We start from the raw sequence: 22,243 nt of genomic DNA, 5'->3' as shown, positions 1-22,243 counted from the left end.
TCAAATCAGTGCAGTTTTGAAGAGGCTCAGTCCGCCGTCTTTGATTCAAAATGGCATCCAATTGGCTGCAATCTCATAAGAAAAGTTGCACAGTGAACAAGCAACTTGCCCAGATACAGAGTAATGAATCCCAGCTACATAAGTCATGTCTACTGGGAAAGGAGCTGTAGCTGAGTGGTAGGACACATGCTTTGCATGCAGAAGGTCCTGAGTTCAATTTCTGGCATCTCCCGGAAAGAGTGGAAAAGCCCTGTATCTGAAAACCCAGAGAGCTGTTACAGCACCTTTCTAGGTCACCACCTACCTGGTTCTGAAATACTTTGATGCCACTGAAAGATGCAGACAATGTCCCCAGTGCATTTAGTTTAGCTCTTCATTTCAAACCCCACCTCCGTTACTGGAAGACATTGAGCAAGTTGCAAATAACAGGTGTGGGGGAAGGTTGGTTATGACTGAGACCTCAGCAGGGGCAAATGGTTAAAGCACACCACCAAACCATGGTCTTAATCTTGCTTGGGGTCAGCTAGTTGTTGTTTTTTAAAGCCACACAAGAACTTTGTCCATCCACACTTCCCTTTGTCCTGTGAGTTCTTCTGTTTGTCCCATGATTTCTAGGGTCTGATAGGTTTTCCTTCTCTCTCTCTTCTTTCTCCAGGAAAACCCACAATTTGCTGCTGAATCAGAACAAGCATCAGACCACAGGTAACCTGACTGGTGTTTGTTCCAATTCAGCAGTAAATTGCAGGTTTTCTTGGGGAAAGCAGTGGGACAAGAGGAAGAACCTCTTGAACCCGTGCCTAGGAATCACAGGACAGACAAAAGTGAGGATGAGCCCTGTGTCTAGTTGGACTCTTAAAGGTAAAGGTAAAGGTACCCCTGCCCGAACGGGCCAGTCTTGACAGACTCTGGGGTTTGTGCGCCCATCTCACATCTATAGGCCGGGGGCCAGCGCTGTCCGGAGACACTTCCGGGTCACGTGGCCACCGTGACAAAGCTGCATCTGGCGAGCCAGCGCAGCACACGGAACGCCGTTTAGTTGGACTCTTAGCCCTCTGCAAAACTGGAATGTTACTTCCCAGATCTCAGAAGGCTATTGCAAAGCTGTGCAGTGGAAGGACTGTTAGACTTGAGCCGCTTTCTTTTTCCAAAACAAAAGTACAAATGAATGATCGGAGCACTCAGCTCTGAATCCACCGCCACCTGGTGCACTTCCACAGCACCACGTGATAGAGGACTCGGACCCCGGTATCCTGATAAGTCCTCCTTTCGTTTTGAAAAAAGAGCAAGTTCCTAGCTCTTAGGATTGCAACCATCGGCTTGCAAGAGGTTCAGAAGGTCATGCCAAACAGTTGCTGGAATAAGCTGCCCTGGCCTGCCTCGTTCTTCTCTGCAGAATGGAGAGCCAAGTTAAGAAATTGTGCAAAGCTATTCCATTTCCATAGTTTATAATTGGTGGAGCAATCGGGGTGTGTGTGGGGGGGAGTTGTAACATGGCATTTAATTCCCCTGGGTGCAGAATTTTGATGTGGTTTTCTTGCAGAAATGGGGAGCAGCATACAGTCCTGGTGAGGATAAGGTCCATGATGCAGCAGTAGCCAGGGGGGCAAGCCACTGCGTCAACTGCAGAGTGCAAGGCACAGAGGCTACCCTGACCTCTCTCCCTCCCCTCTCCCTCCCTCTCCTTGGCTCTTTCCCCTGTTGGCATCCAGTGCCCTTTTCCGTTCACTGGCCTTCCTTGTTTACCTTCCTTGTCCTTTCCATCTGCAATCTCCGCTCTCATTTCTCACCTCTTCTCCTGAAGGGGGCTCTGTCCACAAGGAAATCTGCAGCGCGAAGGCTGCGCTCCAGTTCATCTACTTTCCCCTCCTCTTTTTCTTTTGCCAATGCAACAGGGCAGTTGAATTAATTCCAATAGGCAGAGCGAGAGAGAGACTGTATCTTAGAGTCAAGGCACGTGCAGACCTGGGAGAAGAACACAGAGGTTTTCCTCTAATGACGGCATTGCGCAGGTCTTTCTTTCCTCTAATGACGCCAATGCGCCGAGGATCTTATTGATTGATTTTGCTGGCTTCTGCGTGCCATGGGTCTCCCCCCCCGCACTCCAACCCATCGAGAGAATGAAGCCCTCCACCCCAATAGAAATCCCAGTGGGTTTCAGATGCAGCATTAGCAGGAGGGAGGGGAAAGAGCATTTTACTCCGCTGGAAATGAACCTGCAGAATGTATATTGAAGGTTGAATTTGCCAGTCGCTTCGGTTGGCTCTGAATCAGAAGCGCTTTGGAGAGTTTGGGCGCACTATTTGCTCAAGGTATTTGCTAGAGACGGCAAAAAGATAATCTATTCTTAGGGCCCAGAGAGTTGTAGGGGATTTGTTTCATTTCTTTGCTCTTGCCCAGAAGAAGCCACCTCCAGAGTTCATTCCAGCCAATATGAAATCCGGTTCCTGTTGTTTTTTTGTTGTCCTCCCTGAGCAAGGCTTAATTTTGAAAATGAGACAGACCCACCCAAATGGCAACAAGCCCAGAGCATCCCTATGCATTTAATGACAGCACATCAAGCAGCATATCAGTCAGTTTAGTCCTTCTCCACCGTAAGAACACAGATGTGCCAAATTGCCCCCGATATGGGGAAGGGGCATTGTGCATGTATGACGTCACATATGCACCACCCTCTCAACCTGGCCAGGCTGACGCAGCCCGTCACTTTGACTCCCAACTACCTTAGCTTCATGAAAGAGATGTGCCAGGACGAAGATGCTTTGTGCTGGCATTTCCCTGGGGGAGAGCGCCTTCCAAGGGACATGCTGGGGTGCATCCTTTTGAGGATCACCACTGGATTTGGAATGGGTGGGCCATCTTTGAAAACATTGGGCAGCCCGGCCCCTCTAGGTGCACCCCTTTAAGAGCATAAGAAAAGCCCTGCTTTGTTGTTGTTTAGTCATTTAGTCATGTCCAACCTTTTGTGACCCAATGGACCAGAGCACGCCAGGCACTCCTGTCTTCCACTGCCTCCCAGAGTTTGAAAACCCCTGCTAGATCAAGCCAAAGTCCTGCTAAAAGGTAAAGGTAAAGGGACCCCTGACCATTAGGTCCAGTTGCAGACGACTCTGGGGTTGTGGCGCTCATCTCGCTTTATTGGCCGAGGAAGCCGGTGTACAGCTTCCAGGTCATGTGGCCAGCATGACTAAGCCGCTTCTGGCAAACCAGAGCAGCGCACGGAAACGCCGTTTACCTTCCCGCTGGAGCGGTACCTATTTATCTACTTGCACTTTGACGTGCTTTCGAACTGCTAGGTTGGCAAGAGCAGGGACCGAGCAACAGAAGCTCACCCCGTCATGGGGATTTGAACCACTGACCTTCTGACCAGCAAGTCCTAGGCTCTGTGGTTTAACCCACAGTGCCACCCGCGTCCTGCTAGATCAAGCCAAAGTCCTGTCTAGTCTAGCTTCCTGTTCTCAGAATGACCAAAAGCTGGACCTGAGCACAACAGCACTCTCTCCATTTGTGATTCCAAGCCACCGGCATCCAGGAGAATACTGCCTCCAACGGTGGGTGCAGAATATATCCATCATGGTTAGTAGCTTGATAGTAGTCCTATCATCCACAAATAGTGGTCCTATCATCCACAAATTTTTCTAATCCCCTTTTAAAGCCGTCCAAGCTGGTGACAATAACATCTTGAGGGAATGAACTCCATAGTTACTTATGCACTGTGTAAAAAAGTACTTTCTTTTTTCTTCCCTGAATGGTGGTCCCAAGTTCCACCATAACAAGAGAGGCCTTTCCATTTTCTCCACACCAGGCATAATTCCAGGGCTTTTTTCCAACTCAGTTCTGGCATCTCTCGGGTGGGCACCATTGCCAGTCTAAGAGAACGAGGGAGGCGTTCATTGGAGATGTTCTAGAAAAATAGCACTGCATAATTCTATATGCCTCTATTATGCCCCACCCCCAAACTCACCCTGTTTCCTAACTGAAAAACTCCAAATGTAGGAACCTATTCTCACAGGGGAGTTGCTCCAGCCCCTTCATCATGCTGTTTGCCCTTTTCAGAACCTTTTACAGCTCTATAACATCCCTCTTGATGTGAGGTGACCATTCTGTATGGAATTATTACACAAATACATTGTATCAGGGAATTTGCTTTCAAAAATGTGCATGTGAGGCAAAACGCCATACAGGGAAAAATGGGTGTATATGGAGACATTTGCACTAGAATGCTGATGGTTTTCATGAGGATTCCAACACACACACAATGAAGAAATGTAGAAAACTGAATATTGGAATAATAAGAAATGGAGAGAAAATGAAAGGTGAGATTTTTCCCTCCCTGGTTCCAGGGCATCAAGAGTAGGTCCTATGAAGCCAATAGGGACCTGTTCCCTCCCCGCTCTTTCTCTCTCTCACACACACTGCAGTTAACATTTTCCCCATCAGACATCATTATTGGTTCCCTGCGTTGAGACTTGTAGCAGCCCATTCATGCCCACTGCCTCACCGCCTGTGTACACCTTCCCGTCTGCACATATACGAATATACGAATCCCCTGTCGGATAGTAAATTTGATGGATTGCCGGCCAGCTAGCGTGTTTCCGTCCCTGCTTGGGAACGCAAGCATGCTTGGAGACAGAAAACGAAGGCTGTCATTTGGGGCTCTCTCTCTGCCACCCACCCCCTGCATCAAGGACTTCTGAGTGCAGCTGGTAATTTATTTTCATAATAAAGGTCGATATATCTTCATAAAAAGCCAGGAGGCAATGGGCATAAAGCAGAGGGATATGTCAGGCTCCCGCTTTGTCCCGCCTGCACCTTCCCCCTCCCACCTCTGTTTATCAGCTCCTCTTTTGAAAGATAATACATTTTAAAGGGCTTCAAGAAATCATTTGCCAGTGGAGGAGATTGAAACTGGGAGGCCAGCCAAGGATTTTGTTCAGCTGAGTTTAGAGAGACGTGCAGGACAGGATGCAGAAAACATATTATGAAGAAACGGGGCTGTTGTGGGGTTTGGCGGGCAGCAGGGAAGGGGAAGTAGAGAGAAAGTCAGCAGCCTTGGGCTCCAGATGTAACTCTGCATCCCAAATGCAGAATTGTGGATCCTGATTCCAAATGCAGTTTCAAGCCAGGTTTTGTGCTAATCCAAACTAGCTGTCGCCAGCTAACTATGGGTTAACAACCCATAGTTGTGTTGCAACCACAAACTAGCATGTGACCCACCAGCTGAAAACCAAAGTGATCTACTTGGCTCTTGTTTATCATTTTGCTAAGGACCAGAATGGCAGAAGGAGGCCTGAGTTGGGTAGGCATGGTGAGAGGCAGGAGGAAACACACACATACAGAGGTCCTAATTATTGAAAGTCCCATTTCAGATCCTCTTTTGTTGCTGAGCCTACATGCACGGTTTCAGAAATAATTCACAACCATGAGGGCTAGAAACCTGTGTTCAAAAAACAAATGCCAAGGAAATTAAATTCCACATCATCACTTGTTGGGCTCTGCAGAATGCATGCAAGCGGAATGTATGTAGATCAGTGGTGGAGCATCTGTTTTGCATGCAGGAATCATGGCGTTGTGGAGTGGAAGGGACCCCAAGGGACCTCTGACCTCTCCAGGGAGGTTTGGGAAAGATCCACTGTCTGAAATCCTGGAGGGTTGCTGCCAGTCAGTGTGGACAGTGCTGAGCTAGATAGACTCTAACTCAGTGTAGAGCAGCTTTCTACATTCCTGTGAGACAACAGCACAGAGCCCTGATTTTAGAAAAAAATCCTGCTCTCTATAAATTCAGGAGAAAAAAATGTAACCCCCACATTGCCCTTGCTCTTTTCCCCACCTGTGCTTGCCACTTGAACTATAATGAAAAGTAAATCCAGGCAAACCGAGGCAGATCATTTTAATGTTTCGCATTCATTCAGATTAGATACCTAAATGCTTGCTGAAGGCAAAAAAAATATTAAAGATGTTTACTGCTGCAGTGCTTTGCATTAAGGCTGTGCAATAGGTTTACATTTTATTCTTTCTCTGTTCTAATTTTGGCATCTCTTCTTGTGGTGCAGGGGCCAACTAGCAATTAATTAACAAACCTTGTGATACTTGAGCTCCTAGAGAAATTGCTCATGTCCTGCCTGTAAAATCTCAGTGCTGATGCACCTAGTTTGGCCGATGTAACTTCGTTTCCCTTGCAGGGGAGTTAAGCTGCCTTTCATGAGATCTAGCAAACAGTGATCTTAGCAAGTTTGCCACAACTGCAGATGGCCTTGTGGAGACATCCGCAAAATGTTCAAATGAAGATAGGCACGGGATGTGATGGCCCCACCTCAATTTCTGTGAACTCCAAAGTCCCAGACGCTTTTGTCCATACTAGGACTGTCCACCAGATTTGGGCAAGCTGCAAACCAAATTAATCATATTCAGAGGGACCTGGGTGTTTGGTACAGATATCCACAGGTTGGACTGGATAACCCAGAGCTTTCCATAGCTGTCAAGGAGCAGAGCATCAAACAGGAGGGAGAGGCGGGCATTAGGTGTGGAAACACCATGAAAAGGCTGAGACCTAGCCTGATTGCATCTTTCCAGGAGATGGTGGACTGGCTTTCCTTCATACCACAGATCCCTGAAACATCCATGCTCCTGATCTGTCTTCCTGCCAGAAATCTCAGGAAAATATATTCAGAGACATTTCAGCTCAACTCTAGCTCAGGCTGTCGATGCAAAATTGAATCTTTGTGCACCTGGGGCGGGGTGGTGGTGGTGGTGGTGGAGGAGGCCAGAACCCCCCACTTCCTGCTCTGTTTATCTCCCCTCTGGTGCTCAGAGGCATACTGACTCCCCTGAGTGGGTTGAGAGGAGCCCACATCAGTCCCACCCTCTCAGGGCAGGGGATAGAGTTGGGAGTGGGAGTGGCTTTTTTGATCTCAATGTTTTGGGGAAAGGAAAGCCTGGACAGGGTATCCCTGCAGGGTTGGCCAGTTTGTGGAAGCCCAGAGAAGGGAGGGCAGCTTTGGCATCCTCTCAGACTAGGCAGTCAGTTCTACTAGTTGCTGCCTGTGGGTTGTGCCTGGTACAGCATCAGCAATCAGCTGAGATTCCTGCAATGCAAGGGGTTGGCTAAATGACCCTAGGGGTTCCTTCAAACAGTACAATTCGATAATTCTGTGCTTTGCAGAGACAGCCCATGGATGCCTGACAAAACAGGAGGGTTGCTCCCATGCTCCCACTGAACATAGGTGCAAGCTATCTATACACATGTGCAAGGGTTCATTTGTGCAGTTCAGCTATTCTGTACTCAGGCTGTGCACTCACAGAATGCTGCATGTGAATTATGATATGAGTGTACACAGGTTGTACACATCCCTGTGGTCACACATCCTACCCAGCCTTTCCAGCAGATGTCCATGGTGGGCTCAGACATGGTTACTTGGAAAGTCCATAGACCACCCCCTCGCCCCTCTTCTCCTCTCCGCAGTTGAGCATGGGAATCAGCCTTCCTCAGCCAGGCTTCCATTTAGCAAATGCTTTTGGACAGGTTGATAAAAAAAATCCATCCTTTTTGGGCTGTGTCACCATTGCTGTGGCCCCAGCCTTGTGCTCCCACTTGGCCTGAGTCTAATGAGCACAACCGCAGCCCTGCTCTAAGCAACTGTGACAGCGATGTGCCACAGTCTAATCTTGCACGTGTCATTTCCAATATATCCTCCCCCATTTGATGATGATGAATGGGGCCTGTCCCACACAGGAGTAAAGGGAAGAGACCGTGCATGGGGACAGACCCCCCCCCAAATCTGTGCATCTCTACTACTGCAGCTCCTTGAACTCCTCCTTGACGAGTATGTGGTGGAGGCAGGGGACCAGGGAAGGTCCATTCACTCCTCAGGTGGGCAGTTTTGTAGGCAGGCCCTGGGCCACCTCTGTGAACTGGCCTATTGCAGGCCAGATCTTCCCCGTGCCACCAAATTGGCCAACAGTGGCAAGAATCAAAGAGTGTTCCCCTGGGCGTGGTGCCAACTGGCCAAGTGGCACTTGGCCCCACACTCTCTTGCCACATGTTGTCTAGTTATTTGCACCTTAGGGAACAGGGTGGTTACGGGGTCTTGATACACAATGACCCAAGAGAGGGACCAGTGATTTGTGGGGTGTCACACCACCCGCAAGACAGAAGGCAGGGATGAAGGAGGAGCCAGGGCGGTCCAAGGCAGAGGAAGGATGGATGGGTCAGGCGAGGGATGGGTCAGTAGATTCTCCCCCTTCCTCTGTCCCACTCTCTCCTAGAACCAGGAAGGAGTTGAAAAGAGCAGAGCAGTGACAACTTCCCTGCAGGAGAAGTCTCAGGATGGAGGGTATATAAACTGGAAGAGGATAGGAGCCTCTCTGTTGCTGCAACTGCTCCATAGGGCCAAGACCCATGAACAGCTGCCTAGAGCAGTGTTTCCCAACCTTTTTTGGGCAAAGGCACACTTGTTTCATGAAAAAAATCTCAAGGCACACCACCATTACAGCCCCGTGACGTCAGCGCGCAGCGTCACGCCGGAGGGGACATGAATTGCTAGCAAATTACATAATCACCTCCTTGAGGGCTGGCTCATCTTCTCCGAAGGCAGAACCCCATTAATTAACAGCACAGACTCACACCATAGCCAAGACGAGGGGGGAAAACCTCAGTCATGCACAGTCATGCACATGTGGGGGCTAAATGAGGACGAAGACCGGGCAGAGAGCAGGGTTCAAATCACCCCACCTGGCCAGGACAATCCCTGGGTGCTCCCTTGGGCCACTCGCCTGACCCACCTCGCAGGGCTGTTGTTGCGAGGATAACACGGGGAGAACCACGCGCGCCCCCGGGAGCTCCTTGGAGGAGAAAGCGGGCGATGAATGCAATGCACGAAATATATGAGAGGCGACCAGGTTTTGCAGGTGAGGGGCCCCCGCCAGCCTCCACTTCCAACACCCGGCACAACGACGCCGAAGTTTCCCCCCGGGCTCGGCTCGGGGAGCAGCGCTGCTCCCCCCGGCTCCCCTTCGCCCTCCCGGCTCTCTCTGCCGCCCACTGGGGACCCCCCTCACCTGCCAAGTCCGGAGCACCGGTGGAAGTTGCATGCATGCATGCATGCAGGGCGCCGCGTTGCCATTGCATTGCACTGCACTCCATGCAACGCCTGCACGCATGCATTGCCTTACACGCCCGCCAAGGGGTCTCCCCGCGGTCCGATGTGTCCCCTCCGGCGCGGATGCAGCATTGCAAAAATAAAAAAACCCCGACGCAGCCCTACCTGGGGGGCAGCCTCCGCCTCCGCCGCTCCGCGGGGATCCCCGGGCTCCATCCTGCCGCCCGATCTCCGCGGGGGCGCAGGCAGGCTGCGCGGGGTCTGCGCGGAAGAGCCCCTGCCCGCCCGGCCGCCGCCGCTGCGCTCATTCCATGGCCGGGAGAAGAGCGCTTCAAACAAAACGCCCGGCCCGCCAGGCCACGCTGGGAAACGTAGTTTGCGCACCCCGCGCGGGCGTGGAGCCCAAGGGCGAGGGGACTACGGATCCCGGCAGCCCCCGCGCCAGGGACGGAGGGGGAGAGGCCGGGTGCAGGGATGGAAGGACGGGTGGCCGAGCGAGTGAGTGAGTGGCAGCCGCCAAGCCTTGGCCAAGAGCCAGGAAGGGCCTCCCCGGAGGAGGAGGAGGGAGGCGCAGAGCGGGAGGGAGGGAGGGAACCCCAGGGGTCATCTAGTGACGGCGCCCCAATCGAAAATTTGACTTTGAAAAAAAAAATCTTTCGAATTTTTTAATTTTTCCCGCGGCACACCAGGCAACATCTCGCGGCACACTAGTGTGCCACGGAACAGTGGTTGGGAAACACTGGCCTAGAGGCTAGAAGCATTTGTGCACGATGGAAGCTGCTGTAAGTGTTTCTCTTGCCAGTGAAGAGTTAACTATTAGATGTGTGTCTTCCTTGCCTGGGAAGGGCCATGACACTCCTCTTCATGCCACAAGTGTCTGCTGATGTTTCAAGGACAGTGAAAAAGAGGAGCTTGCTCTCCGGGGACATTAACCAAACCTCAAGGTGAGGGGACAGAACTGAGACAGCAGGGTAGAGTGGCCAGCCGAGGCCGCAGGTGATGTGCTAGGGCTGTGCTTCTCACCTGACCTTCATCCCACCAATTCAATGCAGCATCTGAGCATAGAGAGGGTGTGAAAATATTGACAGGCAGAGCCCTATGAGTACATTGCAAATCATCTGAGATATATCCCATTTTGACCAAGCTGCAATCTGCCCCAGAGCAGAGCAGGCACAGAAGTTGTCCTGCAAGCACACACTGTACTTGGAAAGCAAATGTTTTGCCTGCATGTGGAGCCTAAAATTAGAATCTGGACTTTCTTGTCAGGAACAGAAACGTGCATCGTTCCACTTGCTTCCGACTGTGGCAAGTGAGCATAGTGGGGGGAAGGTCCTCCTACTCATTCTGCCCAGGGGGAGTGTGGACTTGTGCTCCAAAGTCCTGCCCCGATGGTGCCACTGTCCGTGGCCAGACACAGCTTGGGCTGCCTCCTCAACAAAGAAAACCTGATGACTGACATTTCCCTGCTGCTCATGCCACTCACACAGGATGCTTGAGCCGGGCAAAGGAGGGCTGATTTCGGTGCCAATTATGTCTAATCAGCGATATGAATATTTATTGCTGTTACCAAGCGTTGTCAGATGCAGCCCTGTTCTTGACGGCCTGGAGTCAGCGTTCAAACCTCCCTCTGCATCTCACCGGACTTTTTCGGTCAGCGACTGGCTCCCTAAACATGCCCATCTGCCTGCCCGCTTGCTCGCCACCACCAAATAATTGGTGGAAGATTTGTCCAGGGAGAATCAGCATTCTTGAAAGAACAGATTACAAGGGTGAATGAGGAAGTTTCCTTGTGCCTTTCCCCAGGGTCATGTGGGGAATGAGAAAATGAATTGGGTTTTGAGGTAGCAAAAGAAATGTGGCCTTTATCTAACAAGGCACTTTGATGCCTTAAGCAGAACCAGGCGTGCCAACTCCTTGGGGCCAAGGCAGTCTCCCCCCCCCAAAAAAAAAGAGGATTCTTTTGAGAGGGGTGAGCCCCATCCCTGTGGTCCTGTGTCCTTTTAACTGGAGATGCCAGGGATTCAGCTAAGAATCTTCACCCTAGCAAATGGGTGCTTACTCACTGAGCCACAGCACCTGCCAAAGGCACCCAGCTTTCTGCTGCATCGTTTTCTTATAGCGCTTGTGCAAAAACCTGGCAGTCAGTGCCAGCTGCCACCTTGTCGCTTGTCAGTGCTTGCTGGTCATGTGGTTAAGGTGCTAAGGGTTCCATCTTCTTGTCATGGCAGCAGAGCTCAAGGGAGGTACTTAAAGGTGGGGGGAGAAATCACCCACTTCCCTCTCCCACCCCAAAGCGCGCTGCTAAATCTGAGTCAAAACACCTTGGCACCTGCAGCTTACCTGTCGTCTTTATCCAAGCTGGAAGCTTTCCCAACAGATGGCTGTTACTTAAATAGGAGAGAAACATAGCTTTCCCCAAGTGGAAGGAATGGGAAGCAAAGATTATAGTGATTTGTCTGGTGTCGGCAGGGCTCCTTTCCCTCAGAAGCCTGGCAGAGCAGGAGAGGGGGACCACCCCCAGGTCTATTCTTTGAGTGCTCGGTTCTGCAGCATTTGGAACACTGAACTCAATGGGGAATGCAAGGGCCTCCGCATTAATCATCTGCCTCCAATGGATAATGTCGTCAGACACACACATAGAGGAGAGAGAGAGAGAGAGAGAGAGAGATTGCAAGCCTAGCACAGCCACCATGGCTTGGAACTGCTTTGATCCTACTAATATATTTCTATATTTCTCGATAGTTCTAAAGCAATAAGCCATTGCCATGACCCCCTGTTAAATATCCTACGAAGTTCTTTCGGAGAAGGTGCATGCCCAGCACATTTCCCGATTCACTCCCTTCCCCGCATCTGGTCTAATAAACAGGCGAATCCAGTCTGTCTTGTCAGCTGTGAAGTCTGTTGTTGGAAGAGTGAGAAATCTGATCTGTTCTGCATATTTCATGGGCTTGTTTGCTTTGCTCTAGCCCTGCAGCATTACCTTGCTGCCAGCCCCAAGCAGCCCTGCTCAGAGCCGTCCTTTTTTGTAGCCAGCGGGAGCTGATAGGATCAACCCCATTTCCAGAAGGCATTCATAGGAGCCTGCACAGAATGGTGTAGGTAATATTTGTTTGCTTGCCCACATTTTTTCCATCAAAGGTAGCCAAGTGGTTGTATGGGACATCAATACTGAGGCATGACCAGGGGTTGGTCAAAATGCCTCTCGACTTTGCCACCCTGTTTCTTCAGGTTGTGAACAGGGCTGCCTCCTTTCTGTGATGGGGTGGGAGGCAAAGACTTATCAGTGCCAGTGGGAGCTCATGTAGGGTAGCCCTACAAACGTTATCCTTAGTAGTCAGAATAGCACAATAGATGGGGGAGCCCTAGAGCTGAGTCTCATCTCTGCCACTGATGACCTTCTGCGCATGCTTGCCCTTGTCCTCTTTCTTAGTCCTCATTCTGTAAACCAAGAACAGGCTGTTTGCAAAGATAAAGGAATATCAAGAAGGGAAGCAGGGCAATTTCATCATAGAATCATAGAGTTGGAAGAGACCACAAGGGCCATCGAGTCCAACCCCCTGCCAAGCAGGAAACACCATCAGAGCACTCCTGACATATGGTTGTCAAGCCTCTGCTTAAAGACCTCCAAAGAAGGAGACTCTACCACACTCCTTGGCAGCAAATTCCACTGTCAAACAGCTCTTACTGTCAGGAAGTCCTTCCTAATGTTTAGGTGGAATCTTCTTTCTTGTAGTTTGGATCCATTGCTCCGTGTCTGCTTCTCTGGAGCAGCAGAAAACAACCTTTCTCCCTCCTCTATGTGACATCCTTTTATATATTTGAACATGGCTATCATATCACCCCTTAACCTCCTCTTCTCCAGGCTAAACATGCCCAGCTCCCTTAGCCGTTCCTCATAAGGCATCGTTTCCAGGTCTTTGACCATTTTGGTTGCCCTCCTCTGGACACGTTCCAGTTTGTCAGTGTCCTTCTTGAACTGTGGTGCCCAGAACTGGACACAGTACTCCAGGTGAGGTCTGACCAGAGCAGAATACAGTGGCACTATTACTTCCCTTGATCTAGATGCTATACTCCTATTGATGCAGCCCAGAATTGCATTGGCTTTTTTAGCTGCCGTGTCACACTGTTGGCTCATGTCAAGTTTGTGGTCAACCAAGACTCCTAGATCCTTTTCACATGTACTGCTCTCAAGCCAGGTGTCCCCCATCTTGTATTTGTGCCTCTCATTTTTTTTGCCCAAGTGCAATACTTTACATTTCTCCCTGTTAAAATTCATCTTCTTTGTTTTTGCCCAGTTCTCTAATCTGTCAAGGTCGTTTTGAAGTGTGATCCTGTCCTCTGGGGTGTTAGCCACCCCTCCCAGTTTGGTGTCATCTGCAAATTTGATCAGGATGCCCTTGAGTCCATCATCCAAGTCATTGATAAAGATGTTGAATAAGACCGGGCCCAAGACAGAACCCTGTGGCACCCCACTAGTCACTCTTCTCCAGGATGAAGAGGAACCATTGATGAGCACCCTTTGGGTTCGGTCAGTCAGCCAGTTACAAATCCACTGAGTGGTAGCATAGCCAAGACCGCATTTTACCAGCTTCTTTACAAGAATATCATGGGGCACCTTGTCAAATGCCTTGCTGAAATCAAGGTAGGCTACATCCACTGCGTTCCCTTCATCTACCAGGCTTGTAATTCTGTCAAAAAACGAGATCAGGTTAGTCTGACATGACTTATTTTTCAGAAATCCATGCTGACTATTGGTGATCACAGCATTCCTTTCTAGGTGCTCACAGACTGTTTGCTTAATGATCTGCTCCAGAATCTTCCCTGGTATTGATGTCAGACTGACTGGGCGGTAACCTCTGCTGAGAATCTAGTTTCCTTCACCTTTTCTTCAACTGTCACCTCAAAGCAGGCTGCCAGAACTGGTTTTATCTCAGCTGGTCATTATAAGACCTAAAATGGTTAGAACTGGTACCTGGGCTTGTTTTTCTTCCTTTCCCCTCTCCATCTCTTTTCCCTATTGTGTCATGTCTTTTAGATTGTAAGCCTGAGGGCAAAGGCTGTCTTACTCCTTGTCTTTGTAAGCCACTTTTTTTTGGGGGGGGGGTCCTGTGGGTTAAAAATGCTCCAAATAAATAAAGCATCTTGCAAATTCCAAACACTTATACAAATAATAACTCGGCCTTGTATTTAAGCACTAGCCTGATTGCCACAGGCGAGAAGAAGCTGCTTGCAGTTGAGCACATGGGATGCCTTGCAGTCCCTGCACCACACCCAGTATAGAAAGGTAGCAGGCTGCTGCAGAAGGATGGAGTTCTCTGCCCTGCAACTGACAGATGGCAAATAAATATTTTTTTTTTTAAAAAAAAAATGCTTTGCAGGCTAGTAACTTATGTGGACTTATCTACAAGGCTGAAGTGGTAATATTTCCCTCTCCTATATATCATAGAACTTTAGTGTTAGAAGGGTCCTCAAGACTCATCTGGTCCAAGCCCCTATGATGCAGGAATCACAAAACTTTTTTTATCTCTGACAGCTGACATCTGAAGGAGAGTCCCACCATCTTCTGAGGAACAGCTCTTACCGCAGAAAGTTATCCCTAAAGTTGAGTTGGAATCTCCCTTCTTGCAATTTGAGTGCGTTGGTTTGGGTAATGTGCGCATCCGTGTGAATGTCAAAATCTGATCAGAGTAAGATGATGATTGTCAGAACTTGCTGACTTAATTTGGGCTGCAGCTTGCCAAAGCACAGCTCTGTTGCTGTGGGATATGTTATTTTTATGAGCTCCATCTCACAGTTTCAAGTCAAATTAAGACAGATCCACAACCACTGGCTTTCAGCCACCAGCCAACAATGGGAAAGTTGAGTCTTTTCTTCATGAAACCTTAGCCACTGTCTCTCACCGTTCTCGCTCTCCCACAGCTCTCTTCCCACTCTGCCAGCGGTCCCCCACACAGCCCATCATAATCTGACATTTGCAGTATAAGCCTAACTATCTGATTAGGACAGGAATTACGTGCATGACAACAAGGCAACTAAATTTAGGATTGGTAGGCGAGACCCTACAATTTTCAAAGACCAAAGGGATGGCCACCTATGTGATGGGTGGATGAACTAACAGCAGGGTTTATGTGCATGCAAACAACTGATAACGTTGGAGAGAACTTGAAGAAGCATGTATCCAAAGATGGATGTGAAATGTTGCTGTGGAAGAAGGAGGAAGATAGCTTACTGCCATGTCTCCTATGTGAAGTCCCAATTACCATAGAGTCATATGTGCTTTTTAGGTGTCAAAAGGGGGAAGAGCCAACACAACTACAGTGGGGTCGGGGGGACATCCAATCCCACTCCTGGGGTTGTGTGATTCTCCTGCCCACTCTGTATCACTTGAAATTGAGACTTCCAGGAAATCCGGACCTACAGCATCCCCAACCAGCGCCAATCAGGACTGATGGGGCAGAGAGCAAGGAGGTGAATGGTAGGTGGAGACAAAGTCAACGAGAGGTGGGGCTAACGAATTCTAGTATTGTCCCCATCCTCCTCTTTTCTGAGTTCTACAAAGGCAATACCGAGACCAAGGAGGTCTCGTCCATATTCCACATGTTAATCTCTTTTCAAGTATCATGTGACGGTGACATAATCAAAATAAGTAGGTGCACAGAAAGCTCTGCCTTATGCACAGTCAGACCACTGGGCATCTTCCTTAGCATTAATCTAGTCGAACTGCCAAGGGGCAAGTTTTTCCACCTGTCCTGTCCCAACATGCTGCCTGGGACCTTTCTAAGAAGGCGCTGCCCCCTAAGGATCTGCTCCAGTTCTCTCTGGGATTCCCCCCCCCCCAGGGGAAAGCACCTTTCCTTTTGCCTGGAACATGAATGTGTGTGATTTTTAGTTTTTCTTGAAATATTAATGTTTCATTGTCTTACATTTGTGTAAGTTCTTTTTGTATTTGCATGTATTTTGTATTTGTGTGTACCCTTTCATAAGCTGCCTTTTGGGGGGGATCATAGAAATAAATGTTAATATAGCTTAACAATATTGTTTCTTACACTGACTGGCAGCAGATTTCCACGATTTCAAACAGGATTCTTTCCTAGCTCTCCCTGGATGCTGGAGATTGAAACTGGCACCTTCTGTAGAAAAAGCCTGTGTTTTATCCTTGAGCTTCTCCCTTCTCCAAAAACCAGCAGGCATCATGATAAATCTCATTGATCCCTCTTCTCGTTTCTCCCACATTTTTGCTTCCCAGCTTGTAGGAAAAAGCAACTGCCTACCTATAGCCATATTTCCTGAATTTCTAAACAACCTCTCTGTTTAAGCATTGCTTATATCTAGGGCTTTCTTTGTTAGGGAGGAAGTTAATAGTTAAGAAGCAAACAAGCCCTTCAGATATGATTAGGTTCTATCCCTCAGGTGGCCTCAGGCCTCATATGCAAGCTGCAACTAAATCTTCCTGCTCATCTATGCTTCATTTTTCTCCATGCGTCAAACCAGGAGGAAAATACGGTGTTGTGAGGTTGCATTTATGAATTCCAATCACTTTTGCATTCTTGGATATAAGGCACTATGTAAAATTTTGCTGAGGCTAGCAGGCACTGGGGGGGGGGGTGTTCGTACAAAAGACCTATTGATTTCAATAGGATGGAATCTGTGTTGTGTGTGCCCAGGAAGCTAAGTTACTTGCTCAAGGTCAGGCAAGGAATCTGGAAGGCACAGAAACCAGGGACAATCTTGACATGCGCTAAACACATCCATGTATTTAATACCTCCTGAACTGATCTGATTTTTATCTGAGTCCTCAGTCAAGATCAGGGTGCATGAGGGGGTTTAAACTTTCACCCATGATTCACAAATATATTATTCAGAATGCATTCCAAGGCCCCACAAAGAGGAGCTTATGAAGTCATTCACACCCCTATAGACAACCATAATTTCATTTACTCATACCTATCAACTGCCTCAGAAAAACCGGGACATCCCATTACCCCCACAAGCGTATGGTGGCTATTTTGGATGCCTTTCTGACTGAGATCTAGCCCCAGAAAAGCATTTTTCTGGGTCCACAATCTCACACGGGTCACGTGAGTTGTGGAGGATTTCAGAAGATGGATTGTATCCAATTCTAGACCTACGCAGAGCAGAACCCACTTGAAATAACAGTCATGCCTAATTTTAGCCTGTTAATTTCAGTGGGTCTTCTCTGAGTAACAATTAGCTGGATACAACACACAGTACCCTTACCAAACTACAATGCCCCAAATTTCCTCAGAGAAGACATCGTTTTATTGTTAGATTTATATCCCTGCCAATTGTCATTTTCCTGCCAATTATTTTTATTGATTTTCCATAATTATTAACAAATTGTCACCAAATTAATACAGATTCAATACAAATTTAAGAGCTGACTCCCGCCTCCATATGTCCCCTCTATTTTCCTCCCTCCTTTGCTGCTACCGATAAAATAACTTTTCCAACTATCATTTCAAAGTACATTCACCTTTTCTCCCTACACATCACCTGTTTAATTACCAATTTCTGTTATGGCTTTTATACATTACCTGTCCTCAAAATAGTTGAGTAGAGTAAATCCGCTTTTATCAATCTATGATAGTCATTCATCATCTTCGAAACATTTTCTTCTGATACCTCTTGAGTAACACTTTGCCTGAGAAAAACAGATCTTGCTTCCTCCCAGACAACATCCACACATATCCCACACCCATGACAGAATACAATTAAAACTTCTTAAAACTGCTTTGAGGCTTTTTTTTTCAAAAAAAAAAAAAAGAGAGAGAGAGAGAGAAAAGGCCGTGTACAAATTTTGTGAAATAAATAAAATAATGAATGAAACAGTTTAAACAGTTTAAACTCTTTAAAAAAAACAGTTAAAGACTTCTAAATAAAACATGACACTGCTAAACTGAGATAGAAATGGGTTTATAGAGTAGATCTTGACCTCAAAATCTGCTTAAGAGGGCCTCAGCCTCTCAGTCCATTTGTATAGCCATAGATGATTATAATGATGGTGATTAATTACATTTATATACAGTCGTACCTCGGAAGTTGAACGCCTTGCAAGTCAAACGTTTTGGCTCCCAAACACTCAGAAGTGAGTGTTCCAGTTTGCAAACGTTCTTTGGAACCCGAATGTCTGACATGGGTTCCACGGCTTCTAATTGGCTGCAGGACCTTCCTGCAGCCAACTGGAAGCCGTGCCTTGGTTTCCAAACATTTTGGAAGTCAAACAGACTTCCGGAACAGATTCTGTTCGACCTCCGGGGTACGACTGTACTGCCCTTCCACCAAAGGTCACAGGGTGGTTTACAGGGGAGAAATAGCAAAACGAAAACAATAACCTCCCCTCCCCCAACCTCCCAGGGAGGTCACACACTCCAGCTTCATGCTCTGGGAAGAATTTGGTTGTGTTCCTCTGCTGGACTGCTCATCCATCACTTCCTCTCGGTGTTTCTAGCAGAGCTGTGTATCCAAGGGCTCCAGCTGCAGCCGTCAAGGCCTGCCTGTGTTGAAGATGGGCTCATACATCTTTACTGCAGGCAAAAGGGCCTCACTGTTCTCTTCCTGCACCACTCGGAGGCTGCCTGCCGGCTACCCCTCCCTCCCTGCTACCCCCTCACTCACTTTTGCAGCCAGACCGCAGAATTGCTTAGAGATTGAAAACCTGTTGGGGTGAATTACAGAGGCGGCTGGCAGGGGCAGCTGGAGCAACGAAGGGTTCAGTATATTTAAACTCACCGTAGTAAAACCATAATGGGATTTTGCACGCCGCTGCGACCAGAATACCCAAACTGGCTCAGCATCTCTTGCCTGGCCAGGCTTGTGCCTCTGCGACAGCTACAGCTGCTCCACAACCAGAATAGAAGCAGCCTGGGAGGTGAGGAATCTGATTATGTGAGACCTTCTCCAAAAAAAAAGAGTCCTCTCCCAGCAGGGACATCTGCTTCATTTAGAGGAGGAAGATGATGTTCTGGGATTCATGTGCACAGGGAGACAGAAAAGGGCAGCGGGGAGGAAAATGAAGGGAATTGAGAAAGGGAATGAGAAACCAGCTGTTTCTCAGGTGATCCATCCCAGGACATCTTAGCAACAGCTGTTGTCTGCACCTTACCCTGGGACCTGTCCCCGATTATACTTGGTACACAGACTTTCCTTCTGGGATCCTTTGCAAATAAATGAGCGCTCCTTTCCAAAAGGCTGCTGCTTGTCATATGCAACATAGCTGTGTAAGATTCCCCTAGTTTACCCAGAATTTCTTAGTCTTGAAGGAGCTGAAGGCTAGGTGTCAAGGCGAGAGTCAGCGCCAGGTCAGCAATAACTCACAAGGTGCCACTGAAGCGAACTCTCTGTTCAGAGAAACAAAACAGCTCAGGCCTAGTGAGCACAGCAACTCTTCCCAGTAAGTCTTGCCCCAATGAGGCAGTTGTGAGGACTGAAAGTCCCCCCTTCCCACAGCTCCCTAAGTCTCCTCCTCCCCCAGGTCCTTCCCAAGCAACCTGAGACTTTTCTGCCTTGCCTGTCTTTGCTTCTTCCTCCTTTTTCCTCTTCATGTTTGGGGAGACCAGCGGAGAGGAGAGCTGGTCACAGCAGCAGGAGGAGACACCCTGGATTTTTCAGTAGCCTGCCTCATCTCTGCTTCCTGGACCCCTCCTCTTCAGCTTCCACTTCTGCCTCTGGTTCTGGACTGCTCTCTGCCCAGCCCCTTCCTGATCACTAACCCTGTTGCCTTTTCAGCTTCTGACACCTCCTCCTCCTCCCAGTGTGCTCCTTCTTCTCCCTCTGACCACTCACCATTGTCCCACCACCAGTCCCCTGGCTCTGAAATGTCTTCCCTTGAGGGTTCCCCAGTTGGTGCCTCCCACCACTCCTCTGCACCCAGTCAGTCCAGGACACTAGGCCAGGGCACGTACTCTATTACAAGGATGGGGAACCTGTGCCCACACCCCAAGACCTCCAGCTGTCATCTGTGCCAACCAGCAAGGCTAATTGTTAAGGGTGGTGGGAGTTGGAGCCCAATGACATCTGTAGGACCACAGCTTCCCCGTTGCTCATTTATTAGTCCTTATTTGTCAGAGATAGTCACTGTTTTTATACCTATTGCCTCACATGAATCACTGTGCCTATTTTGCTTTTTAAGAAGATTTTTTTTAATGTCTCAAATTAATGATGTTATTACTATTAATAGCAACCTAGTCATATGGGTGGCATATAGAGATAGATAGATGATAGATAGATGATAGATGATAGATAGATAGATAGATAGATAGATGATAGATAGATAGATAGATAGATGATAGATAGATAGATAGATATAGATGATAGATAGATGATAGATAGACAGATGATAGATAGGTTCATTTTGTATTTAGACATGGTAAGAGCACACCAGGTTTGCTCCTTATTAAGAAGATTTTATTTACAGGCTGAATGAGAGAACAAGGAACAAAGGGCAAAGAAAAAGAGTGCAGGCTATCATCTTACATCCTTTCAGTCACTGGGAACCCCCAGCAGCAGCAGATGAACTTCTAGGGCAAACCACAGCACACATTGCAGTCTTTTTCTATGGAGAGGTTCCCCAGGGATATGCCCCTTCCGTCACCAGGAACACCACAGAATAGGAGCAGGCAAGATCCTGTGTTGTCTGGCACATAGCATCTTCCTCAGTTTATGCTGAGGTTCACTGAGCAAAGTTTGCCCACCTCTTATATACCGTAAGGCATTATATATATTAGAGGTTACCACCCACACACTTCTGCTGCGCTTTCTGCTTGTGTGGTGGCACCTTGGTAAAACCACTTCTTATTGTTTGTAGCAGAGTTTTCCCCGGAGGCAGAGGACAAGACCAGGAGTCAAACTCAAATTCACAGTCAAGAGCGTCTTTATTCCTTGACTGGTTGCACAAGCATTTCTGTTACTATTATATACACAAGCTATTTACAACATAGTCTACATTCTTTCTTTCTCTCCCCAGCACGGTATAATCTCAGTCCAGTAATTGACAATCCTGACACAGCAAAACTCACAGTATCAGCAGCACACATTGTCTTACTTCCAAACTTGCTGTCGGCATGCGTGCTGACAGCACATGTATGTATGTGCTTTCCTTGTGTGGAAATTGCAGCCTGCAACTTCCTCCCTTTCGTTGCACCTGCAGCTGACACCCATCAAGCCTAGAGTGCCACTCCTACACACTAAAGAAAATTCTGGAGCCCTCTTTAAAGCTCCCAGGACCTTTTATCTGTTTCTTAAAGAATGTTTTCCTAACAATATAAGCATACGTTCTCCCCAAAACTATGTGTGACTACATACCAGGCTCTTCCATCAGGTGGCTGACCCTGAAGTTCTGCTAAGAGTTGTCTGGTGACTAGGAGGTGGTAACTTTGAGATTTTTCCCAGGCACTCACAAGTGCTCCCATAATTGGGGCTTGTCAGATACATCAGATAATGCAGGTGGACCTGCTGGCCTTGACAATCTGCCAAGCATAAGGCAAATGGCCACTGGTCCAGGGAACACAGCTGGTGGCTGGCCTTGAAACCCCTCCTTACTTCAAGCAGTTGCTAAGCAGTTTCTGAAGCTGCTGGGAAAGCTTCTTGATAGCCAGTGTGGTGTAGTGGTTAAGAGCAGTAGTCTCGTAATTTGGTGAACTGGGTTCGCATCTCCGCTCCTCCACATGCAGCTGCTGGGTGACCTTGGGCCAGTCACACTTCTCTGAAGTCTCTCAGCCTCACTCACCTCACAGAGTGTTTGTTGTGGGGCGGGAAGGGAAAGGAGAATGTTAGCCACTTTGAGACTCCTTAGGGTAGTGATAAAGCAGGATATAAAATCCAAACTCTCTTCTTCTTCTCCTCCTCCTCCTCCTCCTCCTCCTCCTTCTTCTTCTTGAAACAACCTTATAACAAGGAATGAATGGGAGAAATAGTCACTGAACAAATTAATAACAGGACACAATAGTAACTCCTCAATATCACAACGGTCTTTCCATTACACTGCCGCTTCATGATTTTGATCTCTAGAAATAACAGCACAGTTCTATACATCTGCCTTCCTCAACCTGGTAACCTTGGTGGACTACAACTCCCATCGTCCCTGACCGTTAGCAATGCTGGCTGGGGATGATGGGGAATCGAAAACATAT

This window comes from Podarcis vaucheri (assembly GCF_965113315.1).
Source record: "Podarcis vaucheri genome assembly, chromosome: 10".
Taxonomy (NCBI): Eukaryota; Metazoa; Chordata; class Lepidosauria; order Squamata; family Lacertidae; genus Podarcis; species Podarcis vaucheri.
Note: the sequence above shows the minus strand (reverse complement) of the source record.